General features: G+C 31.6%; 1 long non-coding RNA gene across 1 annotated transcript in view; it reads left to right on the top strand.

Moving 5' to 3' along the window:
* The window catches only part of LOC129914072 (uncharacterized), a 123,521-nt gene that overhangs the window by 43,951 nt on the left and 54,434 nt on the right, over positions 1–25,136 (top strand). The window lies entirely within an intron of this gene.

Below are 25,136 nucleotides of genomic sequence, written 5' to 3'. Positions count from 1 at the left end.
ATGCACCATCCTCTCCCTACCACAATGACCACCTTATTTTTTATTACTTTAAGATGATGTTTGTTTGAGCTTAAACTATAGTATGAATGCAAGGATAATTAAAATGTAACTAACTGGATTATTTGAGATTATTTTCACGTAAAGATTCGGTATAGTACCTCCATCATCTACCTTTCCTAGAATCTTTTCAGTTATATATTTTCCAGAACAGTTCCGGGCATTTTGATTTGAGTTTTTTTTTTTATAAACTTTTCATGCAATTTCATTCGACAACATAAAATCCTTTTGTACTAAAGTTCTTTTCTGTCGTTCGGGATGTTGGCCTCTGTTGGTTCATTTTTCATTCAAACTTGTCCTAGTTAAGTCATCCTCATCATGAGTGTCTATATAGATTATGATACCTATCCTACATAAAATATATATATATGACGATGATGAACATCTTATTTTATTTTTTTTTTGGCTTAAAAAAAGAAAGACTCATCTCTGAGCTGACCCATTCTACCCAATCTATTTCATCTGAGATCACCAACCGACCAAGCAAACCAACCGGTAGGAAGATATATCTATTTCGGACTTTTTTTTAGGGATTTTCATCCTATTATAATTGTTGAATGAATGCAAACAAGAATCATCATCCCTTGAACGACACACACATACATTTACTCTCAGATGATAGGACACTATGCTTTTTCAAGGTGATTATGTGTATCTACAGGATAATAAGAAAAGGAAACGGATAAGGACGAATTTAACAAGATGAATAAAAAAAAAAAATGTTAAAAATTAAAAAAAAAACTTAGATTTTAATTTAATTTCTTACTGGCAAAATGAGTCCTTTTTAGATTTTTGTCATCTCTCGTCCTCGTCCTGCCTCAATAACTTTTTGAAAAAGATAAGAAAAAACAAAAAACGAGAAAAAAAAATCCATCATGACGAAAAAAAAAGGGAAGATACATACATTTATAGTATAAATGTGATGCAAGTCCTTTTTTGCTTAGTTTAATTTCCTATTTTTTTTTTGTCTCTCGTTTTTCTTTTACATTGACATTGCCATCGTCCCCGTCGTTGTCGTCGTCATCGTCCACGATGTCGAAGTCTACGTCCTTAAACATCGTGTCGTTCATCGTCGTCGTCTTAATTTCATTAGAAATAAAGATCCTGCAGCAGTTCCTCCATATGAAGATCCTTTATCTAGGATTTTTCTTTTACATCCTTTTCCTATATTTTTTTTGCATTTTTTTTTCTCTGAATATATATGTGTTTATATGTAAGTAAGTTGTAGGTGGTAGGATTTTTGTTTGTTTTTTTTTCTGATTTTTTTTTTTCCTTAAATGTTATATATATGTTTGGCCCGCGCTTTCATTTCGAGGTTTCCACCTCATGTTTCTTATTATTGCATTGAAAATGTAACTAAAAGCTGCTGCAGCTAGCACGGAAACTATATAATGTGTATTTGGGTATAGTCACATTCGTTTTGTACCAGTACAAGTGGTAAAAAGGACATTTTCGGGTGTTGTAGATTCAGTCACCCACACTTTAAAAATTAATGGGTGTGATTTAGGTTACAAGGATGGAGTTTTTTTTTTAGGGCCTTGAAGCACGAATATACTTAAAATACTTTAAATATTTCACATGACCATTTTTAGTTGGAAACTGTTCCAAATGATTGAGTTCAGTGATTTTAGAAATTGCTTGAAAATAGTTTAAAACTTTTGCATTTGAAATACAATTTCTTTTACTTTTTCGTCGCTTTTTCGTTTCATCAAAAATTATTCCAAAATCACTTGCTGAAAGTCTCCAAAAACTCTACATACCTACAAGATTTGATTCTACTTATCCATTATACAATTGAATTTAAGCCTAACAAATCGGTTCACTTGGGTGTATACGTATTTTTTTTTTTTTTTTTTTGGAGTTTTAAGAAATTTGGCTAAAAATTGTTGTTTTTGTTAAAGGAAAATGCTTGGTCGATTTTTTAAATTTGAGATTTAAAGTGTTTAATGTACTGAAATTTTGTTAAGCAAACACTAGATATAACCCTTTGCATAGTATGAATATGTTTTTTGACTGAATTTTTGCTTTCATAAATTAAATAAAGTTTAGAGATTGTACTAAATATACCTGAGAAATAGATAAACGTATGTAATTGCGTCTAGAAAGTATTGCCTGAGTGAAAGAAAAATCCAAATATTTGGTGAATATTTTTGAGCACATGCTCAGTAACTCTGAGATCAAATTTTTTTTCGTAGGTAGGTTTTTTTTTATTAAATCAGGTGCACATTTTTTCATGAATGCACATCTACCTAATTTTTATGAGTTTTTGCTTTGGATTTCGTTTATTTATTTCGTTAGAAAAAGGAAATTCTGTTGACCTTCTTTTTTAAATACTAGTAAATTCTTGAGAACTAACAGATGACAATAAGTAGAAGCTTGATTTTTTTTTTAAGAACCAGAAGATAGTACTTAAGTATGAGCAAATACTCAACAATTTGTTGTGTTGGTCAATATTTCAGAAAAAATACGTTAGGACATGAGTAAAAACTAGATTTGAGCAAATGCTCATTTTTTTTGATAATTTTTCCTTTTTGAAAGTTTATTAATTTAATGCTCAAGAAAAGAAAAAAACACTTCAGTTCTTCAAAAATAAAAAATCTAAGGCTGTAAAAGGCTTTATATTCAATATCATCAAAAGCAAATGTTCATGAGTGAATGCTCAATATTTTAGAAAAATACGGGTATGTAATTTTTTTGTTTTTTTTGTTTTTTTTTTTTTTTTTTGTTTTTGAGTAAATGCTTATTGTGTAGTAAATTACTTAATTTAATGTTAATGGTATTTTAATAAAAAAAGAGAAAGAAAAAAAAAATAAATTTGTATGAAAAACTAGAAAATGCTAAGTATGAGCAAAAACTAGAGAACTCTGATTTTTGTATTTACAAAAATCTTTTCAAATTATTTAGGTATAAGTACATTATTCACAATATTCTTTGAAAATACTTTTTTTCTTGAGTAAAAGCTATAATATAAATACTTTTCTTGAAAACACTTGATTTTTTTTAAGTAAACGCTTATTTTAATTTCGTTTCTAGTATTCTTCTTGTAAACAATATTAAGTCAAGTAGCTGAGTCTTGGGTAAATAAAATATAAAGATATTTAATAATTTTGAGCATATGCTCAACAATTCTAAAAAAATTATACCTACTAACTACTTCAGCAAAAAAAATGAATTTTTCTAAAATGTATGAGTAAATTCTCGTTTACACATTGGGTTAGCTAAGCTATATGCATAAAAATAGTAAATGCTTTTACTTGAAATTTTTAAAGTATGAACTTTTTTTATCTACATTTTGTACCTAGTTTAAATATATTAATTTCTGATTGCTAGTATTTACTATTACGTTTTATGCACTCCGGCCATTGTCTAAGAAAATTACAGGTTAAAATGAAAAAGGCCCCTTGCAAAAATATTGGGCCTTACAAAAAAAGTTCGTCATTTTTCTATCAAATGCAGTCAAGCATCATTTGCCACATGAACAAGGCACAAGGCGAAGGCAAAGGCAAGGTGCTCTGTGCATCTGGGCGAAAGAGAGTTATGATGCCTTTCACACACAGGATCTCAGTTTTAGTTTCATTTAAGGATACTTTCATTCTACTCCAGACCTCTAATACTATACCTACCACCCTCTCCCCTTTTCCTCTATATCTCTCTAAAAACCACCTCCACCACCACCACCACCACCAACTCGCTACCTCGACCTCTATGTGTATGAGATTTCTAGAGATTCCTTCATTATTCTGTCGTTTTTTGGAAGTGCGCCAATGCTCTTTTCATTTGTGTCCTTGTTCGGATTGTCTGAGCTATATACTAGAGAGATGGTAGTAGAGCTGTTAGAAATGGTGGTATGGTCTGGGGTCTCGTGCAGCAGGCAGCATCAGCATCACAGGAGTAGAGTAGTTTTTTTTTCGTTTGCTATATTGGCTGCGATTCAGAGAGGCAACATCTGCTCCGGTAGTTGGTTCGTTTGGGACTTACTTTCAAAAAGCTTTTGTTTGTCCGCATATATGTATAAATGCATGTCTTTAGGTTCGCCGTTTTGTTGTAGTTTTTGGTTGTGTCATGTCGTTGCTGGTATAGAATATAGAAGAGAGTTTGAAGTTGTAGTTGTGTATAGTAGTCGTCGTTTTGCCTTCCGCATCCTGTGCTATATCCTGTTTTGTGGGCGCCTACCCTTATCGTTAAATTAGTGCAAGTGGTTGGTTAGGTACTTATTTTATTACGTAGATATTTCTTTCTTTCGTTTTTGAGATTTTTTTTTTTTTTTTGTATTTTTTTAAAGGAAATTTGTTTCGTAGGACTGGTTTTTTTTTTCTGGCGCGATATAAAGAGAATAAGTTCACAAGAAGGCTCGAACGGCTGGTCGTCGTAGTTGAATTTTTTTTTTTTTTCAAATTCTTCAGTTTTTCTTGTGTTTTTTTCTTTTTTTTTAACTTTTTTTGTAATTCTTGTATTTTTCACTAAAAAGAGAAAGAAGAAGATTAAGATACTGCAAATTCTATATGCACACAAGTTTTCTTTTTCGCAAAAGGACTTTGGTTCATTTATTTAATTTTGTTTGTATTTTTGTATTTTTTTATTTTTTTTTAAAAAGGATTCTCTCTCTCTATTGTTGTTGGATTCTTGTTTTTTTTTCTTTTTGTGACACAATGCATTTTACTTACCCCCTTCAGTATAGTTGTTTAATAAATGTTTCTTTTCTATTTCAATTTAAATGTAAGCTTTGCTGCTGTGGAGAGCCAAAAAAGGACTTTATATATCTGTGAAGAAAAATGAGAATTATTGTTGAGTTGGTTGTGTGCCAACAGATACAAGAAGTTAATAGTTGCGGTTAGTAGAACTTACTTAAATAAGTCGTATATCATTCTTAAAAGAGGCAAGCTAAAGGAATACAACACAACTTTTAAATTCGTTTTTATACAATGTTTAGAGAGAAATAAAAAAGGAATGAAATGAAAAAAAGGCTTTGAGATTGGAAAGAGAAAATGGAACGAATTTGGGAAAAACAAAAGGGTTGTAATAGAACAACTGGAGAAATAGGATTGCATCTGGGCAGTGTTTTATAGAAGGGCTTGTTTACATGAAATTAGTTAAAATAAGAATTTGTAGGAATGGAATCTTTTGTGTGGCTAAAACCTCAATTAATTGAATTTGAGAATAGAAATTTGTCATACTTAAGAGTAGGTACTTTGTATTTTTTGTTGCTTGACATTAAAAGAGGTTAGGCTATAAAAAAAAACAACAAAAACCGACTTCTATGGATCAAAACTGGGTTTGTGTTTTTTTTTTATAGTTTCTATAGCCATAACTGGACAAAATAAAAAATATAACCACACTGCAGGCACCAGCTTTCTAATACAAAAAGAATTATCAAAATTGGTTCACTTCGTCCAAAGTTATGAGGTAACAAACACAAAAAAAAAAAAAATTAAAATACGAAGTCGGTAAAAAAAACTACGTTTAGTGGTCAATTTAACTGTTGGAGATTGCTAAGACGAAAAGAAAATTAAAGCTTCAATCATCCCACTGTAAATCTTCATATCATTCATAAATCAATTTTACAAATTTGTTTACCTGGACATCGCACATAGGAGTATTTGCAGTAAAAACCTGGTCATAAGTCGATTTTCTGAAAATCGAAATTGACACCAAAAAGTTTGGTAAAGTGGGTGCAAAATAAACCTGTGTCAATATGCTGCACTCATTTTTTGTTTTTCGATCGTGTCTTGTTAAAAAATGAGTTCAAAGTTAACTGTTACATCTACCTTATTTTTATTTGAATTCGAAGTGTTTGATAAGTGTTATTCTATGTGCGATATCGAAGTGTTGTGATAGAAATCTAAAAAAAATTAAGTGGAGAATTCTTCTTCAGTTATTTATAAACGATATTAATAAAGTTTTGAAAATGTTAGATGGTTTTTTCTATTTTAATTCGGGCTTAGAACTACATAGTATCTAAAAACTTGATATTTTTGGTAAGTTATTATTTGAACTTTAATTTTTTTTAATGATTTTGTTTTAGTATACCCCGTTATTCTGCGATGAATTGAAACTTATGAGTTAGTTTATATATTCTTTAACACAATGCAACAAAAATTGGGTGCTCTTAGGTGCTCTTAGGTGCTCTTTAGAGAATCGAGGGTCAATTAGTTTTTCACTTTCTGATAGAAAATACTCCTTACTTTATGCAACGTTTTCTATTTTTAAATTAAATTTACTGATGTTATTAGTGTATTTTATTTTGGGTGATCTTAATTAAGGTTGGGGAAGAGAGAAAAGAAACTGAGAATTGCGTATTAGGGATGAGGAAAAAATTTTGAGAAAAATAATGTCGACAGGCGGAGTACAGGCCATTAATCAATTTTTTTAGTTTTAAGTAAAAAAAAAAAAAAAAAAAACTAGGTTTATATTGTATTTTCTTGTAGGAATACTCATTTTAAACAGAAATAATAACAAAAACCACGAAAAATAATTATGGCCAGGTTTTTGATGACAATACTCCCATGTGCATCGGATGCCTAAACTATATACAGCTCTAAAAAATTCCCTAAATGAGGCGTTCAGAATAATTATGGCTCAAGTACAGTTCTCTACAAGTTGGATGTATTAAATTAAAGCCTTATAAATTAAGTGTTTGTTTATTTCTTAAATAGAATGGTAGAGATAAATTCAGGGCATACAAAGTTACTGGTCTATAAAATAATCTTGTTTTGCAAAATTAATTTGGTTTATGCAAAAGAGTTTTTGAAAGTCCACAAATGTTCAAATTTAAAATGGACCTATCATTCTGAACGCCTCAAATCTCACTTTGTTTTTTAATGAATCAGCTTTTATCAAGTGCTGCATAATTTTAACTGATGTGTCACTTAAGTGGATTTAAACCTTGGACCTTATAATGAGTTTGAACGAAAGTGGCATTGCTTTGTTTTCAGTTTTGGTTATAATGTCAAATTTTCTAGGAGGTACCAAGTGTTTTTCAAAGTTTGAACTTAAGATATGAGAAATTTTAACTGGGGCCAATTTTAGTAAAAAAAAAAGTGTAGCAGAGCTAGTTTTCGAACCATATCTTGTATGATATCTCCATTTTCAAAAAGTTATGTAGAAATGCAAAAGGTGAAATTTGGAATAACTAAGATTGCATCTATTTTTAAGTTCAACGTTTGTGCTGATTAATTTCAAATTTGGGCAGCACGCTATTTTTATTACATTATACAATAGTTGGAAAAGTAAAATTTTTTCAAAAAACGGTTACAATTTTGTTATAAAAAATCATACTTTTTTATCACAAAGCCTTAAAAGTGTTATCTAAAATATACCTATGTATAGTTTTTTTTTGCGAATTTTTATATATTTCTTCAATATTCTACCTACAACTAGGAAATTTGGTGGGTAATTGTTACACTTGTCGACAACGAAAATAGAGCTTAAACCAAACCATACTTTAAAGGACTTCTTGTCTGATTCGGAGACTGAAGTCGAAATATCACTGCACTGGGGGAAAAAATAAATTGAAGTTGAAACGTCTTTGTTTCACAGATGAACTACTTTGATTTATGTGACTTTAAGATACGAAACCATACAAAATTAACCTTTTTTCCACGTTGATTTTGAAATGTTCATCTTCAACGCAAAATCATTCCGAATAATAGTTAAATCAATGTGGTTTTCATTGATTTTACGTTGTTTTATGGTGGCTTTTCCCTCAGTGTGGGACGTCACGATTTTGAAATACTTGAAAATTAACAGGTCGAAAACGCTATTTTTGGCAACTTTTGACGTTGAATTGCATCACTGTTAACCATTTTTTTTTTTTGTCTTCAAAACTCCTTATGAAGTTTCAAAACGCCATATTTTACCAGCCTAAATTTATTCATTCTTATTTTCAATATTAATTTTTTCTCAAAAATATTGGAACTAGAAATTTATGATAATGTCTCAAAAACCCTAGAGATTAACATAACTAATGATTTTTCAAAGCTATGTTATACCAGTTTGCGCCTTCTGATTTGGATTTAAAAAAAGGAAAATATTACGAAAAAATATAGCTAGGATAAAACATTAAAAAAAATTTCATTGAAAAAGTTTTTGAAACTTTATAGCAAAAATACTGACGAGTAGAGCTCAAAAACTAGAAGTGATATAAAAAATTTGTAAACACTTTTGAATTCGGTACACTTAAGTGAATTAAAGTCACATAAAAAAAATCTTACTTTGAATTTTTTTATATGATTTTGCCGACTAGTGCAATATTTCTTTGGGGACTGGTCCTGCAAGAAAAAAGGCATTCTGCCTGTATAAAATTTTAATCTCCGTAGATTGCCTAGTTATTTATGCTTTGATCTACGAAAAAACCTATAAAATTAAACAGTAAACACCTTTTTTTTGTTCTATAGTGCTGTATCAATGTTTCTTTAACCCTCACAGCTCACAGTAAAACCTTAAAAATTTTATTGTATAGATCTTATCGAAAAGTTGTCAAAACAAATAATACAAAACACCCCACAGGCAATGCCACACACTATATTTATAGATATTGTATCTCTCGCGATATCATCAAATCAATTAACTTGCCTATCAAAATATTTATAACCATTTATTGCCCTAACTCATTCTGGCCACCATAACCATATTATCACCACCATCAAATCGCCCGCCACAAAAACCCCATCACAACCAAAATTAAAACAAAAAAACCATCATTTTCGGTCTAAATCAGCATAGCGATACCAGATAGAAAGAGTGTGTTGTGTATGCTGTTTCGGATGGTAATAGGATCTTGCGAAGCACATCAAAACCTCATTAATTGTCTAATAATTTCACAATTGCTTCTATCTCAAAAACCTCGATTTGCAATTCGAACTAGAATAAAAAGGGGGCCCCCTATTCTATATGTGATGGGGGTGAATAGGCCACACACAGAATTTTATTGAACAAAAACCCAACCACGATAATAAAAGGCCCCCCCCCCCCCGAAAAACAATCGTTCTCGTATCATTGATGGTCTCGCGTGTGCATTCTTTATAGATACATTTGTATCTATCTATCTATCTATATTTTGTGTGTTATAGTGTTCACACTGTGTTATTAAACCCGCTTAGGGAATTTTCTCAATCGAGTGGGAAATTAATAAAGATGCACAAAGCAATTACCGGTCCATAAACATACTGCTGATTCTTTTGTCTGTGATGCTGATGATGATGATGATGATTCGATGTTCTGTGTCCTTCTTCCCAAATAACCCCCTCTTCTCTACAAACACTTGAGAGGAAAAATGGAAGTGATAGAGAGATGGAAGGAAAATGCTTAAAAGTATTAGAAAACAGATTGCAGTCGGATTTGGAGTCTGTGGATTTTATTTCCATTTTTTTGTACCCGTTTGTGTGTTTGGGTCTTTTTTGTGTTGCTTCTCATCACACACAATCACCCTCCTCTCTTCCTTTCGCATTTATTCCAAAGTTTATCGTTTCTCTGACGCTTTTTTCCAGCCTCCATTTGGATTTATTAAAATTTTGTTCACATCACACATTTCACTCTCTCTGGCACTGGTGCGGGCGGGCGCACGTCCGTCCTGCACAGTCCCTCTCCTTCCTCCTCTTGGATATGGCAGTGGCACTTGGAAATGGAAGTTAACGACTGACACATTTCCATTAATTTCGAATTAAACGAGAGACGGAGGAGATTCTCTGGGCCGAATGAAGAGCGGGATGCTTTGGAGGGTACAAAACGAAGAAGACACATAGAGAGGAAGATAGTAATTGGAACGTATTTGTTTATTGGCCCGCCAGTCTGTCCGTTTGTCAGTTTGTTGTGTTTAAACGACGACGAATACTTTGGTTATAGGGTCAGGTTAGGGGGAGGGTGGATTTGATGCTTCCGCGAAACATTTTGGATTTTGGTGGAATGGGGAGCATAGCATTTGTGGTCTTTGATTAAGGGGAACCTCCAACTCTTCGCCGCATATCTAAATTTCTATCTGTGTATCTCATCTCGTAAGCCCACAAGCACTTTTGGGAATTTGCGTGAATATTTCAACAGCTATACAAACCACACCGAATCTATAATATCTATATGGGGTAACACAGAGCAACGCCAAAGACAAGGAATTTGTATCTAATCCGATTTGGGACGAATACTGGCACTTGATACCGCATTTTAATGATGACGTAAGATGCCTATACAACATACATATATCTTAATAATGTGTAATGTTTGTTACCAAAACTTATAACAGTGTATAGTAGTTTGTATGATTAGTCTCTTAATCGTAAGGGAGGAACAGGGGCAAAGAAACAGGGAGAACTTTCTTCTTTTGTCGATTGCTTCGGGCGGGGATTTGTTGTCAATGGTTGTTTGGCTGGTTGCCAAGGAATTGAGGAGTTGTCGTTGTCGTCGTCGTCTCTTCTTCTTTAGCCCCCTTTTATATCTATTTACAAAAGGATGAACTCTTGTATACAAGAGTTGATGCCAAAGTTTAAAGATAAGGCTTATAATACAGTTGGAATGGTAACATATACAATTCATGTATGTTAAATTACAAAAGGTAGGTGTTTTTAAGCAAATTGAAGGCTGGCAATCTAGTTCAAACTATATTATATCCATTTATTAGGTACATATACAAAAAGAAAAAAGGGCAAACCTATAACTTCTAATCTGGTTCAAAAGAGCAAAAACTTTTAAGCCTTATAATATCCCAACCCTCTACAAACAACTACTACAAATGGAATCAAATATTTGTTTGGACTTGTGATTGTTTATAGATTTAATTTACACTGAACTTTTGTCCTTTTGTTGGGTTGAATTTCAAATTTAAACAGGTTGACAAAAAAAAAGATGACTCTTAATCGCATTAAAATTAAGGTAAATATACGGTGTTTTTGGGGGAAAAATAAACTTTTAAAAATAAGTCAAAAATGAGGAATTCAAAGAGCAGTGTTTTTTCACCTTTGATGAGGTCAATTGATTCTTTTGATCTTCCCAATCATATTCCTTTATTATATTTAAGATTAACCACATTGAAGACATTCATTTATAAGAAGACTACCAAATTTGTGGCCAAATGATTTTAATTTTCTTGCTAGAAAAAATCAAATGACTTTTTTGAAAGTTAACTTGGTAAGGAACACATTCATTGATCTAAATCGCCAATTATTCAAAACAAACAAATGTTTTCGGCTTAGCTCTCTACTTCTACTAAGAACTTGTTACATTGGTCGCAAAAAAAAAATAGAGTTTGAAGATTTTCGAATCCGATGTCAAAATTTTACTAACACGTCACGTTTTTTACATACTTGAACAGGTCAAAAACGTGTTTTTGGGTACTTTTGCCTCAAATTACATCAGGGTTTTTTTTTTCAAACTATTTATGCAATTTCAAAACTCCATATCTTATCGTCGTAAATAAATTTAATTTTTTTTGTTCTTAAAGATATTGGAAAAAGAAATTTATGATATCTCAAAATCCTCAGCTATGTTTCTCCAAACTAAGTCGGTCTATGAAAGTATCAAAACTTTAGAAGAAAAAGGTGCGCTACTAGTGACTGAAAATGATTTTGAACATTTTCCTGAGGTCTCAAAAATATAATCTTGACGTATTTCCGAAAAATTCTTAAATTATTTCTTACTTGAATCAGCTTTTTATCTAATTTTGTAACAACTTCCTCGTTAAAATTTGTACAAATTTGTATCTCCGTCAATATGTTACTTTGGTATCTGCTTCTCGTCAACATCAAACTTTGCACATTTATAACCTCAAAAATTAAAAGTTGAATTTTTGGAAATTCTATGTATGGTATCTCGAGAAGACCAAAAAGTAAAAGATCAAATTAGTTTTGACATTTCTAGTGGGAATTGGCAAATTAGATGCAAAATAAAATTATCATTACATTAAAGGACATGTGTTATATGGATTCTTAAGGATTTTTTATATTTCCTATATTTCCATATGAGGCCTCGAAATGATCGAAAAAAGTACCAAGTATTGGTTGGTTTTTAAATTTTTTGTTATATTCGTATTTTTGTTTTGTTTTTTCTACCGCAGACAGTTTTCCTGCGAAGATCTTCTCATAATTCTAAAAACAAGAAAACACAGGTTCTCAAGGGTCCTGAACACTTCGAAACAGGATCATAAGTGAAGTTATTATTGATTCCATCGAATGAATTCTTCAAAGAATGTAACTAAGTCCAGGAAATTGTCTTATTTCCAGTGACACTTTGAATGGGAAAAAAGTAATGATACACGCCATCGCAATCATCAAATAAAGTATAAAACAAAATACTAGCCCTTAGCTATGAAATCCTAATGAAAGATTATATTTGCTATGGAAAAAGAAACCATAAACCTGCGACTTCTGATATAAAAAAGAATATAACAGTTTTTTTTACAAAAGGCTTGATACTTTCCGGACTTTCTGTGACATCCCCTGAAACTAATTTGATTAAAATAAAATATTGAATGTTTAATCTTGCAGATTATGAGGTTCAATCTTCCAAAAAAAAAAAACGTAAATAAATAAATAAAAAAAAAAACATAACTCAATGATGCAATGAATATATCTACCATTAAACCATCAATTTTTGTTTTTTTAATATATTTTATTCAAAATAAAACAAAAAAAAAAATATAATATCCCTCAGTGTGATGCATCAATCAGAAGCACATCATGAGAATATTGCTCCAATATTACACTTTTTATTTTGTTTGTTTTAAATTTCATCCAACGTTATCCTTCCGTTTCAAAAAAAAAAAAAAAAAAAAAAAAAATCCACAAGAAGTAAAAACATCAATTACAAAAAAAAAAAACATCCAGCCACATCCGGCTCGAAGGACCAATCATCCAACCAGTTACATAATATTCCACCTTTAGCACAGAGAGTCCTCATTCTGATGTCTTTTAAAAAAAAACCAAACCAACTTTATTTAAAAAAAAAAAAAAAAAACTATACACTCTGGCCGCACTGAACTCTCTCTCTCTCTGTGAGAAACAAAGTAAAATTTAATTAAAACAAAAAACGAACATAAAAATGTCGACTAAATACCGCAGCTTCATATCCGGAATAAGGGGCTTCAGCAAGGTTTTTTTTTGTGCAATATGGTGTGTGTAATCGATGAATGAATGGAAATCCTCTTTTGTGCATTTACAAGTGATCTGTCAAGTTCGTAATTAGTTTCGTTTCGTTTCCGAAACGGAATGCGTTGGTCTGTCAATGGGATTACAGTGTTACACAAAAAAAAAAAATTAAAAAAATAAACTTTGTCATGTCCTGAATGCGATGCCATTTTCACCTCTATCTCATGACCCAGTGCGAGTAATGAAAAATACAATTTTTTATTTTCGTCCTTTCTTCCGAATTCATCCTATCTCTCTTTTTTCTCCAGAGAGAGAGAGAGAGATATTGCTAGGAGGTATATTTCATATATGAAAAGGATTTTTTTTTTTTTTTTTTTTGAAAATTCCACTGAAAGAGATAAACAGACAAAAAGAGAGGGAGAAAAGGGGGAGTAGAAAAACGCATCAATGGTACAATTATTCTTTTACTATCTCTCGAAACGAGGACGACACTTCCGGTGTGCTCAGTTCATCATCATCATTATCATTGGTGCGCTCCTCCGCTGAGGCATCAGCAGAACCAACATCATCATCATCGTCAACCCCTCAGTTACACTTTACACAAAAAGTCAATTCCCGTTTAAATACACACAGCAGAGTGACTGTGGCGGATAAATGGATCAATAAAATCCGCAGATGTATCTAGATACAGAAATGAAATTCGCTGGTGTGTCTCCTTTTTTTTTGATTTGGATACCGTTTTTTTTTGTATTTCGTCCTTTTTTGTTTGTTATCCTTGTTGTTATTGGTGTATTTTTTGTTGTCGTAGTCGTCGTTTATATTGTTGTTATTCTTGTTGTTGTAGTCGGTGTTGTCTTCAACTACAACTCTCTATCTCTGGCTGTTGCTGAAAATTGCTGAAAACTGGAAATTGCATGGATTCAGGATCCTGGCTGATATCTCTCTGTTGGATGGTGCTGATGCTGATGGTTTTTGTTTATTTTTATTTGTTGCTTTTCATCCAACAATTTTGTGATTTCTATTGTTTTGTATGTCTGGACGATTAGAAGAATGAGAAGTGAAGAGAGATAGATGAGATGACGATTGGTGGAACGAACGGATAGATAGATTCAATTACAGGGTGATTCGTTCGTTCGCACACACGACGAACGAAACTAAAATTTATTCAAAACACTTTATGGTATAGTTATTGGATTTGCACAGAGTGAAGGCATGGTTGAATGGAATGCGACAACAACATCCTATCGGAAGTTATATTTTTATTTGAGAGAGGATATTTTTTTTTCTTTTTCCTTTATATTAAACAAGGATTGTGTGTGTTTTTATTGGAGATGTGTGTATAGTGGCTCTTTTTTTCACACTTTTGGTCTATTTTATTTCGTGTGCCCTTATATTTATTTTTCCTATATAGATAAAAAAGGACAGGAGGGGATATATTTTGTTGGTAATATTGTATATATCTGTGAATGTTGTTTTTTGTTTTGTCTGTGTGTTTTGTATGCCTTCAGGACAAATGAATAATGTAGAAATCACTGTGCCATTGTAATTGGAAATTTTGCTAGTAGAATATTGAAATTGATTGTATTAATATTATTTATATCTCTCTCGTAGGTTTTTGTGTGAAAAAGATCAAATTAATTTCGACATTTGTGGTGGAAAATTGGCAAGTTAGGATGCAAACTAAAATTATTATTACATTAAGGGACAAGTGTTGGATAGATGCTAGAGGGTTTTTTGCATTTCCTGTATTTCCATATGTGGTATCGAAGTGGTTGAAAATATTACCAAGTATTGGTTGGTTTTTTGATAATTTTTTATTTTTATAGTTTTTTATTCTATAGATATGAAATGTTTTAGAGAAGTGATTGTAGGAAATTAGGCGAGGTTTGTAGTCATTCATAAAAGCAACGAAAAGATTTTTATCAAGAATTCAAATATGCTATCAAGCGTCTCGACTCTCGACCCTTTGACTAAAGCAGTATATAAAAATCTATTTGAAGAATTTTCTATCATAATACTCTACTGATACTGTCTTTTTGTACCGTTTTTCGAAAGAAGGTATATAAGGTATATATCCTGTTTTTTACTTTAAGTAGCTTAAGAATTTTATAAGACAGTTTATTGTGACTTTTGGACTTTTATAGCTTAGAATTGTCATTAGTTCCCTCGTTATTTCATATACATAGGTAGCAGTGATGTGCTTTCAATCAGCATTTGGTTGATTTTTTTGTCACCATCTTCTTCAAAGTTAATTTTGGGTCTGTTGAATATATTTCTCGATTTTGTTGAAAATTAGATACCGATTTTAAAATGGACTGAGTTTTAAGTTACTAAAATTTGAAAACAAAGAAATATTTTAATTAGCGACCAAATAGATGTAAAAAGATGTATTTTATTGATTACTTCTATTGAAATTAAGTCAAAGACGTTTTTGATATCTAGACCGATTTTATTAAGTTTTTTTTTGAAAACCGATGAAAGTTTTTTCGAACCCCCTTTGTGTATCACTAGTTTCAATATTCTATTAATAGTGTCAGTTTGGATAAGAGCCAATATTAATTTTAAAAATTTTTTATTCGAATCTGCCTGAACTTATTTTTACTACTTGTTGAAATAGATGCAGTTGTTAAAGATCATTGTAAGGAAGTTTACCGCTGCTTGAAGATCTCCTTACGGTTAGAGATGCTGATGTTTTGCTGGCAATTTCTGCCATGCATTTAAACAGCGGGTTACTACTATTGAATCTGTAATCTAACATCTTCAATTACAGAGTCAAAAGTAGTTTCGATAAAAATAGAACAGTCCTTCACTGTTTCTATAACATTTTGGGATAGAAATAGTTGAAGCTTATGAATAATTTCTTCTATTTATACACTGCCCAAGGATTTTTTGAGGTTCTTGATTGTCTGTTAAAAGCTGAAACTAAGCCGTGCTGAAATTTTGGGAGCGAATGTACTACTAAATGTTCCGAAAAAAAACTTTTTAATCACTATAATGTCACCCCCCGAGACCTTAGTATGTATACTACCGATATGGAGAAAAAGTTAAGAGTCTTCAGCTAGAAATCAATTTAAAGGACCAATTTCAATCAATATTTCGGTTAAATAATGTCCTAAACATTAAACTCATGGCCAGTAAAAATCAAGTATGTAGTTCGTTTCCAATAGTTCATCAATGATTACCACAGAAAGACTAGAAAGAAAAAAAAAACTAACAAAATCCCATCTCTCTAAAATCTAAATCCATCCTATACTCACTCCTATACATACCTTACCTATGCTTCACTTGAAATTTGTAAATTTACCTCTTAAATATGTAAATACCTCAAGTCGCTTATTTAATTATTTATACTATTGCCCCGTGAGAGTGCTATGTTTCTACATTAATCTACTACACTAAATCATACACAACAACAACAACTCTCCTACCTACTCTACAACACATGAAAATGTTATAAGGACGTTATTCCTACTCTACACAAGTTGGAAGATTGAAAGTTCCATTTCCCTTCTGACACTTCTTCGTCTCTTCACCATTTCACTACCATCATCATCGTCACACACACACACACACACACACTATAATGATGCTTTTAATTAAGTGTCGGTCGTTTCAGAGTTCCTCATTCTATATCTTCTTAATTTGCTCGCATGGACGACATATGTCGTTGGAGTATACAAACCAAAGGGGATAATATGTGAAATGTCCTTCAATCAATACTTAATGAGTTTGAAATTGTTTTAGGCCGTGATTATATGGTTGATGATGTTAAATACATTAAAGCCCCAATCTACATTAATAAAAATAAGAGGGTTGTATTGTCGCGTGAAGTTAAAAGTTTCTTATATGTAAACTTTTTACAACCCTTGTGTTGCAAAAAAATTTAAAAAAAAAAAAAAAACTTAAAAACACACCTTTTCTCGTTTCGTCCTTGCAATGACTATAAATTGGGTTCTAAATAAAAGCAGTGTCAGTGGTTTTACAATAAGGTTTTTACACACTATTACATTCTGGTGGAAGGTGGCTCAGCAAAAGGATCATCCGCCTGATGGTGCTAAATTTGTATTGTTTTCTCTGCTATAGTTACAGTTTACACCATAATCTACGCAATAACAGTATAAAGTTTATAGAGAAGGTGGAGTGATGTGATTAAAACACAGGAACTTGGTCCCAAATTAATTGGGTCACAATTTTTGATACCTTACACACATATCTACTCCCACCCCTTTTTTTGTAGTTTATAAAATTGACAAAAAGGAACAAGGCTAAAAAGGATGGATATATCCTCACGCGCAGTTACTACGTGTCCTGATGATGTCCTGGCAAACATCATTAGCTAATATTATATGCATTAAATTTAATGACAACCCCAGAGCTCTGAGGCAGGCAGGCATACATTTGAGCACGTTGGCATTTGCCGTTACCGTGACCACCGCAAGCCGTTTAAAACAGCTTTCATTCTTTCGTCCTTGTTATATGGTGTATTTGCTTATGGTTGTCGTTGTACCAGCCTCCCATTTTCACTGAGGAAAAAGGACGAGATGACGACGTGGCTATTTACCACCCTAATTAAGGGTCACTCTTGCCATCAAAATCTCTAGACTGATGGTGTATTAAATATAGAGGTACACAAAATCCGGAACAGATGTCACGTGATATCATCCCCAGGATTTAAATGAAAAAAAAAAAAAAAAAAAAAAAAATTAACTAAAAAGGATCATTCTCTGTGTGAGAGAGGTACTTTTTAGCAATATCTGCTGGTTAACACCATTTTACAGCCTTCGTAAACAATTTAAGGCGACAACAACACCTGACCGCGCGCCGGCCGTTAGCCAACAACGTTGTAAATTCATTGAAAGGCCTATAAAATCCTCTACCCCTGCTGCCACATAATACAACAACAAAAAAAAAGGGTTGGTTTTTATGACCATGGCATGGATAGAGCGCTGATGTCTACGAAAACAAGGGTGCACTTTTCTCGGGTAGTAATTTATTTTATTCGTATTTTTGTATTTTTTTGAAAAAAATTAAAAAAAAAAAAAAAATTGCCAATTAGAATGTGGTCGGGTGCTTGACCCCTTTATTGTTCTTTTTTTTTTAAGGGTACTGTGATTTTTTTTTGGAGGTTGGGTTGGATTTTTCTGTCTTTCATCAAAAAAAAAAAAACAAAAAAAAAAAACCTTGAAAAGGGCAAACTTTTATTGTCATTAAAAAATAAATAAGGGACAAAATATTCAGGGAAAAGATTTTTGTCAATTTTTTTTTTTTTTTTGCATAAGAATTTGAACAATTTTTTTTTTTTTTTTACGAAGAGTTATTCTTTTAATTCACCAATTTGATGCTTTACAATGATAGTCATCATCTATTAGAAGAAACAAAGCCAAGCTAATTGAATTTATGGACAGTTTTTTTTTTTTTTTGTATTTCCCTTTTTTTTTGGTATTGGTTGGTTTTTTGGCTTTGAAGGAAGGAACTCATCATTGACAAGGGTTCTGCTTTTTATTCAAATGATTTATGTTCACAATTTGACATTTATTGCCTAGTGATTTTGAAATGAAAGGTTTTTTTTTTTCTTGTTGCAGGTTGTTCTTGATTTGATATTCAAATATTGGGGACTAGAAATTTTTTTTAGGAAAATTATTTTTTTTTTACATTATTGATAAATATTGTAGCAGTTAGTTATTGCTAATATTTTTCGTATAAATTACTGTTACGTATTTCAATTTTTTAATTCTATTATTATTTTAAAAGGATTTAAGCTCAACAGTTAATTTAGCTTTTATAAGGCCGTACAGAAGCTACTGTATCTTCTGAAAGTCTTGATGGAAGCTAAAATTCTTGTAAGAAATAGCTCTTGCACAAGCAGTATGTGTTGTATTTTTACCTAAATTTACTAGTTCTTTTAAGATGCGCTCATTATTCAAGCTAAGGCTAGAAAAATGTATTGTTACTGAAGACGTCTTATATATCAATTAACATACTAAAATTACAATTTTGATCCACCCATTTTAGTTTGCTCGGCTGATTCGAAAATGTTTCCCATCAATTTTCAGTTTCTTTGTTCGAATAAACTTTTTCTAGAAGCTCTAAAGTAAAATCTTAGGTCTTCTATGGTTCTACATAAAACCTTATGTGACAGTTTACGCAGAGGAAAAAGTACGGAATAAGATTTTATGTTCGAATTAAATATTTAAGTTTCGTTTCAGCAAATGGGTCTTAGACATGAATTGTAAGGTTAATCCGAATGTCTTTTTCAAGCAACTAACGGATCAAGATACAGGAATTCGACAAGAGAGTCACTTTAGGCCTTTCGGCTACTTTTTTAATATTGTAAAGAGACTTTCGCTGCTGAAAAATTTGACAGAAATGATTCAGAAAAAATATCATTCCAAGCTGAGAAGCGAGAAAGTATCAATCCTTTCATTAGACCATTCTGGTGTCTGAGAATCATCTTAAAAGAAAAATACCTAATAATTTTTAAAGTCGGCTTGTTTTAGCCCTTTTATATTCCACAGAAAAATAAACATGAATTGATTAATGGAATCAGACGGAAAAGTGAAAGGAAACCTGTGTTGTTTTCGTCAAAAGTCCACCTACTTTTCTCACGCCTATGCATAGTTTCCTCCACATCGAATTTTCAGTTAAAGTACATTAGTCAACATCGTTTTTATATCAATTAAGGACTTCATCGGAATTCTCAGAGGAAATCATGCATTTCCTTGAAATATATTTTTTTTCCGACAACTACTATCGATTTCTAGTGTATAGAAATTTCACTGAAATGAGTTTAAATTTCCTTGAAAAATAGATATTTATATTTCCGGTGCCAGTAAATTCTTAGAAGAAGAATGGAAAACATTTTCAGAGAAATTTTTATGAAATGAAATAAAGCTTGTAGGTAACTGTTATCTTGTATAGCTTTCAAAATGAACATGCATTTTGCCAATCAAACAAAACTCAACTCAATAGGTAACTCAATAGATAAAACCCATTTTATTTAAGTTGAAAGCATATTAATCAAGCACTAAAAAATAACTAAAATTTCAAAAACTTGAATGAATAATTTGGATAACTTTAAATTACCATTTCATTAACATTTTAGGTATAGGTCTCGGAGCTTCTATTAAACTTCTTTAATTAAGTACTTAACGAAGTAATGCTTTCTATAAAAAAAAAATCATGTGTGCAATTCAAACGTGGTAGAAGTGAAACCTTAAAAATTATTTTTCTTGCATAAAATAAAAATCGAAAAAATGTACCTTTTTTTTATTCCATCACCTTTAAATCCATATCTTTTATATGACAACCTTATAAACTAAAAAAATAATAAATTTTAAATCATCTAAAAGCTTATTATTTCACCTTTTATTTGACTTTTCAATCATGTTTCTACCATGCCTACAAAATAGTAATAATTTTTTAAAATCAACCATCTCGAAATTCAAAACTGAGATTACGTAACTTCCTACACTGGTGGCTGGTAATTGCCAACAGATCTCCACATGTGTGATATATCAAATAAAAGGTTATGTTATCAGCATGCGTATTAAAGTTAAATCAAATTTGTATGTGCACTAGATCAAAAGATAGAACGTTTGTTGGAAAAGAACATCTTTTTACCGTTATCTCCGTATTTTGTATATGAAATTAATTGAAATTTTGTACAATTATAATTTATTTAATTACCTATCTACAGTACAAATTTCATTCATCTATCTATTAAAACAAAAAAGTTATAACAAGTTGAAGTCGTGTCGCGTTTTCGTTTCATCTTGTTTCAAATCACTACGATACTAAAGAAGTTTTCACTTCAAAAACTTTCTTTTGAAGAAAGTTTTATTAAAGACTTATGCAAACAATAAACTGAGTCCAACTAAAAATTTTGCTTTGTACTGTTTGTTTTATATCTCCAGATGGTTTAGTAATTTCCGTAAAACCTTATAGAAACTAAATTGTTTTGTTTGGAGATTTTAAGACAGTTGGGGATCACGGTGTGGATATGTTATTTAAAGTTTTTAGAGCTGCATTCTACTGAATTAAGTCATACTATTTTGATAGATCCAGGTCATGTTAAAAAATAATTGGATTGGGCCTAACATAAGATAAGGAATTAAATAACTTTCAGAATTGTTTCCATATTTTCTTCTATTACCTACTTGAAGCAAAAAAAAACCGGAAAGAAATATTTCAAACAAGAAGAATCCTTGAAATTTTGTCAAAAAACATGAAACAAAACTACAAAATTTTGAAATTGCATATTCATGAAAGAATAAGAATCTTCAAATTAGCATTCCATGCATTGGTGAACAATTTTCCTTTACTACCTACTCCTACAATCATATATGAGATCACAACTTGAAGATACCTCTTGTACACATTACCTTCCTTGAAGAACTTGCACTATTTCTATATTTCAAAACTTCTCTACCTGCCAACACATAAAATTCCACCAAACTATCTAGATACCTACAATGTCAACGCAAAATATTATTTTTATGAACATTCCATTGACATCATCCGAGAAAAAAAAAAGGAAAAAAAGAGGCAAAAATTCAATTCAAAACCAAAAGTCTATATTTAATGTTTATTTTACTTAAGCACCTTGAAAAGTAGCTATTCTTATTTCTGTTTCCTTATTTAAAACTTTCCTTCTCTGAGACAGTATTCATTCAAAAAAAATGATACAAAAAAAAAAACCAACAACTCTACTACTTGTGAACTTTAATTTAGTTGAAAACTTTTTTTCTTCTTCTCTTTCTCTCTCAGTCGATTTCAATGAGTTTTCCCAAGTATAAATACATAAAACTTTTTCTTTTTTCCTTTTCTGTGTTGTTGTTTTTTTTCATAGTCTTCATTTTTCTTCCTCTTCATCTGTCTGCTACTATAGCATGCAAAATATTAGAAAATTTTCGAAAAAAAAACAGCTGATGAATTTCAAAATGTTCAGTGCACTCTCTATCACCCAATTTTCAAATTGGTTAGATAAATAAAGTCACGTTTTTATTGGGTCTATGTCAACTTTTTTAGAAAGAACACAAACTTGATAGAAAAAGACGAAGATCAAGACGAAAAGAAGATTAAATATTTATTATTCCCATCGTCTAAATGTAGGTTAAAAACTTATCAAAAATCCTTTTTTCAAAAAAGTTTTTCTTCCAGGAAGAAAACATAAAAAAAAATAAAAAAGAAGGGGAGTGGGGGATAGAAGAGGTATCCAAAGAAATAAATTACAACATCTCTTACTGCTACATGGGGTGCCTATAGGTAAAGTCTAGGGTACTTATTTTTTTTTTTTGTATTCATGTTTTGTTGTTTTTTTTTTTTTGTTGCCAAAAAAAACCATCATCCACCTCCTTCTCCTCCTACAACACAGCATAACCATCCGCATATAAGATCCTTCTTACATTAACCGTAATCCTATTTGGGGGAAACATGATTGTCCTGAAAATCTCATTAATCATTTTGCGTGCACCAGCCAATGAGACAGACCATTGTAAGCGTGTTTGTCTTGCCTTGTGAAAAAAAAAAACAAAAACCAAACTCATGGATGAGATTTTCTATCGTTCTAGTCGTCGTCGTTGTTCATCGTCTTGGTTGTCCTTTTTTTTACTTTTATCCTTGCTGGCATTTTCTCCACTTTCCCAGGATAGAGTGTCAGTTTAATCTTTTAATTTACATAGTTTTGGGCAACCTTCTCCCTTCACTGTACCATCACCTAGAAGAAGACAGAGAGTGAGAAGGGGAGAGAGAGGAAATCAAGTTATATGAAGAAGAACCACTTAACCCAGGCTACCTTCCTATGTCCGTTCTATGTCCTGCAAAAAAAAAAGAGTTCCCAACCGACCGTAAAAAAGGAAATAATTTTTATTTAATTTGCTGTCGTTTTTTTTTTTTTGTTTTTGTTCTTAGTCTTGTATTGCCCTGAACCGCGCTTAAAATTTGATTAATGAGAGGAATAAAGGCACTAAGCCAACGAAAAACGTTCCCGGACATCACTTGGTCAGTTGGACACCCATTATTTTCCTCAAAATTCATATATAGAGTCTGTCTGTTCTTCCGTCAGTTGGTCTGTCCATAGTTGATTATTCATGGAAGAAGTTTGTCAAACTTTTACAACATACAAAAAAGATTGCCTTCCGTGTAAAGGGCGACGACAAAATGCAATTTTTGCGCAGAATCCTAAATATTTTTTACTCCTCTCTACCAAAAAGCTACTATACAATCTTTTCGTATAAGGAAAATTGTTCACCTTTTTTGCTTTCTCAAGGTACAACACTCACGTAAAAGTCGGAAAAAGGGGATGCTAAAGAGATTTCCAACAACAAAAAAAAAAAAACGCACAATCAAAGTTTGCTTAAGAGGATATTTAAAGTTTTTAGAGAAAAAAAACCCTCTCTAAACAAAAAAGGGGAATATATAATTTTCGCGTTCAAATTCCATTTAAGTTACATTAAAATCTACACTTTCACACCTTTTCAATGCCTGCAAAAGACTCTAAACACACCCCGGTTATCATAATTAATTAAAAAACAAAAAAAAAAAAAAAAAAAAAACACAAAAAAGAGCGCGCTAACAAGAAACCGAGAGAGCGAGAGAGGAGAATTGTATACTCTCCCCTTTTTCAAGAGAAAGAGAGAGAGAAAAGATGTATGATAAAAGCTTTTTTCATCTCCTCATCTAAACTCATGAGGAGAAACGTTCTACAGCCTCTTTGCAAATTTTCATTGCAAACCATTAGCATTAAGTGTCAGGATGTGCGAGAGAACAGTTTGTAACGGTGCTTTCTTCCATACGGTTCTATCTATTTGAGACTTTTTAAAAATTTTATCTGAATTCTCTATTCAATGACATTAGAAATAGTAAAAAAAAATTTCAAAAAATTAGTTAATTTAAATAGTTATCAGTTGTGGATTGTATGTGGAACGTATTTAGTAATTTCCTTCATTTTTAAGATATATTAATAAAATATACGTACTCCATGGCAACTAAAAAGTGCACATTACATCCGGAGAAGTAGTAGCAGTAAATTTGTATCCATACGCTAAACATAACGGACTATTAGAGAGTGTGGGAGCTCTAGAGAAACGAGTAACGAAACGACGATGAACAGTCAGAGTTAGCATCATCATGCAATTTTGTATGTGTTTGTGAATACTATATCATCATTGTGTGTGAATTTTATTTTTTTTAATGAACATTTATGTGAGAATAAAAAGAAAAAAAAAAAAGAATATTATTTTATGAAAACTTATCTCTCTCTCTCTGGTGGAAGTCAATAAAATGCCTGTGCACTATATGCATATGGGCATTTGTGGTGCCGTTATCTATGAAATATTGCTACAGTTTGCGGGTTGTGTGTGCATTCAAAATGGTTGGTTCCAGAGAAGCAGACGAAGAAGAGGGGGTTAGCTTGGTTGACTTTATAACCCTCTATAACGGTATTTAAGAGTAAATATATCATCGGAAATGGTGTCAGAAATGGGTGCGTACAGAAAAAAAAAACTTATATTTATTTATCTCAAGTGACGTAATTAAAAAGTTTTTTAAATACAAAAAAAAAAAATAGTTAAGTGGCGCCCAACGAAACATTTTTAATTTATTCATTTTATATACAAATAGAAAAAGAAAAATCGTATAAAACTTAGAAAATTAAAAAAAAAAAGTGAAAAACCTCGTCGTCATCGTCACAAACTGACACTTGTATGAGTTTTTTTTTTTGTTTTTTTTTTAATTTTATATCTCTTGTGCTGGTGCTTTTGTGGAGGGTTCACTTCAAAAATCAATCAACAAGTGTGTGTGCTTATAGCGAGGAGAGTCGCGCGAGGATTTGTAAATAGTATGAAGAATAAAGGGGGGGGGGGGGGTGATTTTTTGAAATAAGAGGAAAAAGGGGGGGTATAGGGCAAAGAGGGTAGTATACAGTTGAGACATGAGAGGGCAACAGAGTTGCCATTGGTTTTATTATATTGTATTGTTGACGCGCAAGGAGTGTTCAGAGAAAAGAGAAAAAAG

This window comes from Episyrphus balteatus, chromosome 1, assembly GCF_945859705.1.
Source record: "Episyrphus balteatus chromosome 1, idEpiBalt1.1, whole genome shotgun sequence".
Classification (NCBI taxonomy): Eukaryota; Metazoa; Arthropoda; class Insecta; order Diptera; family Syrphidae; genus Episyrphus; species Episyrphus balteatus.
This window is presented reverse-complemented; position numbering and strand designations above follow the sequence as displayed.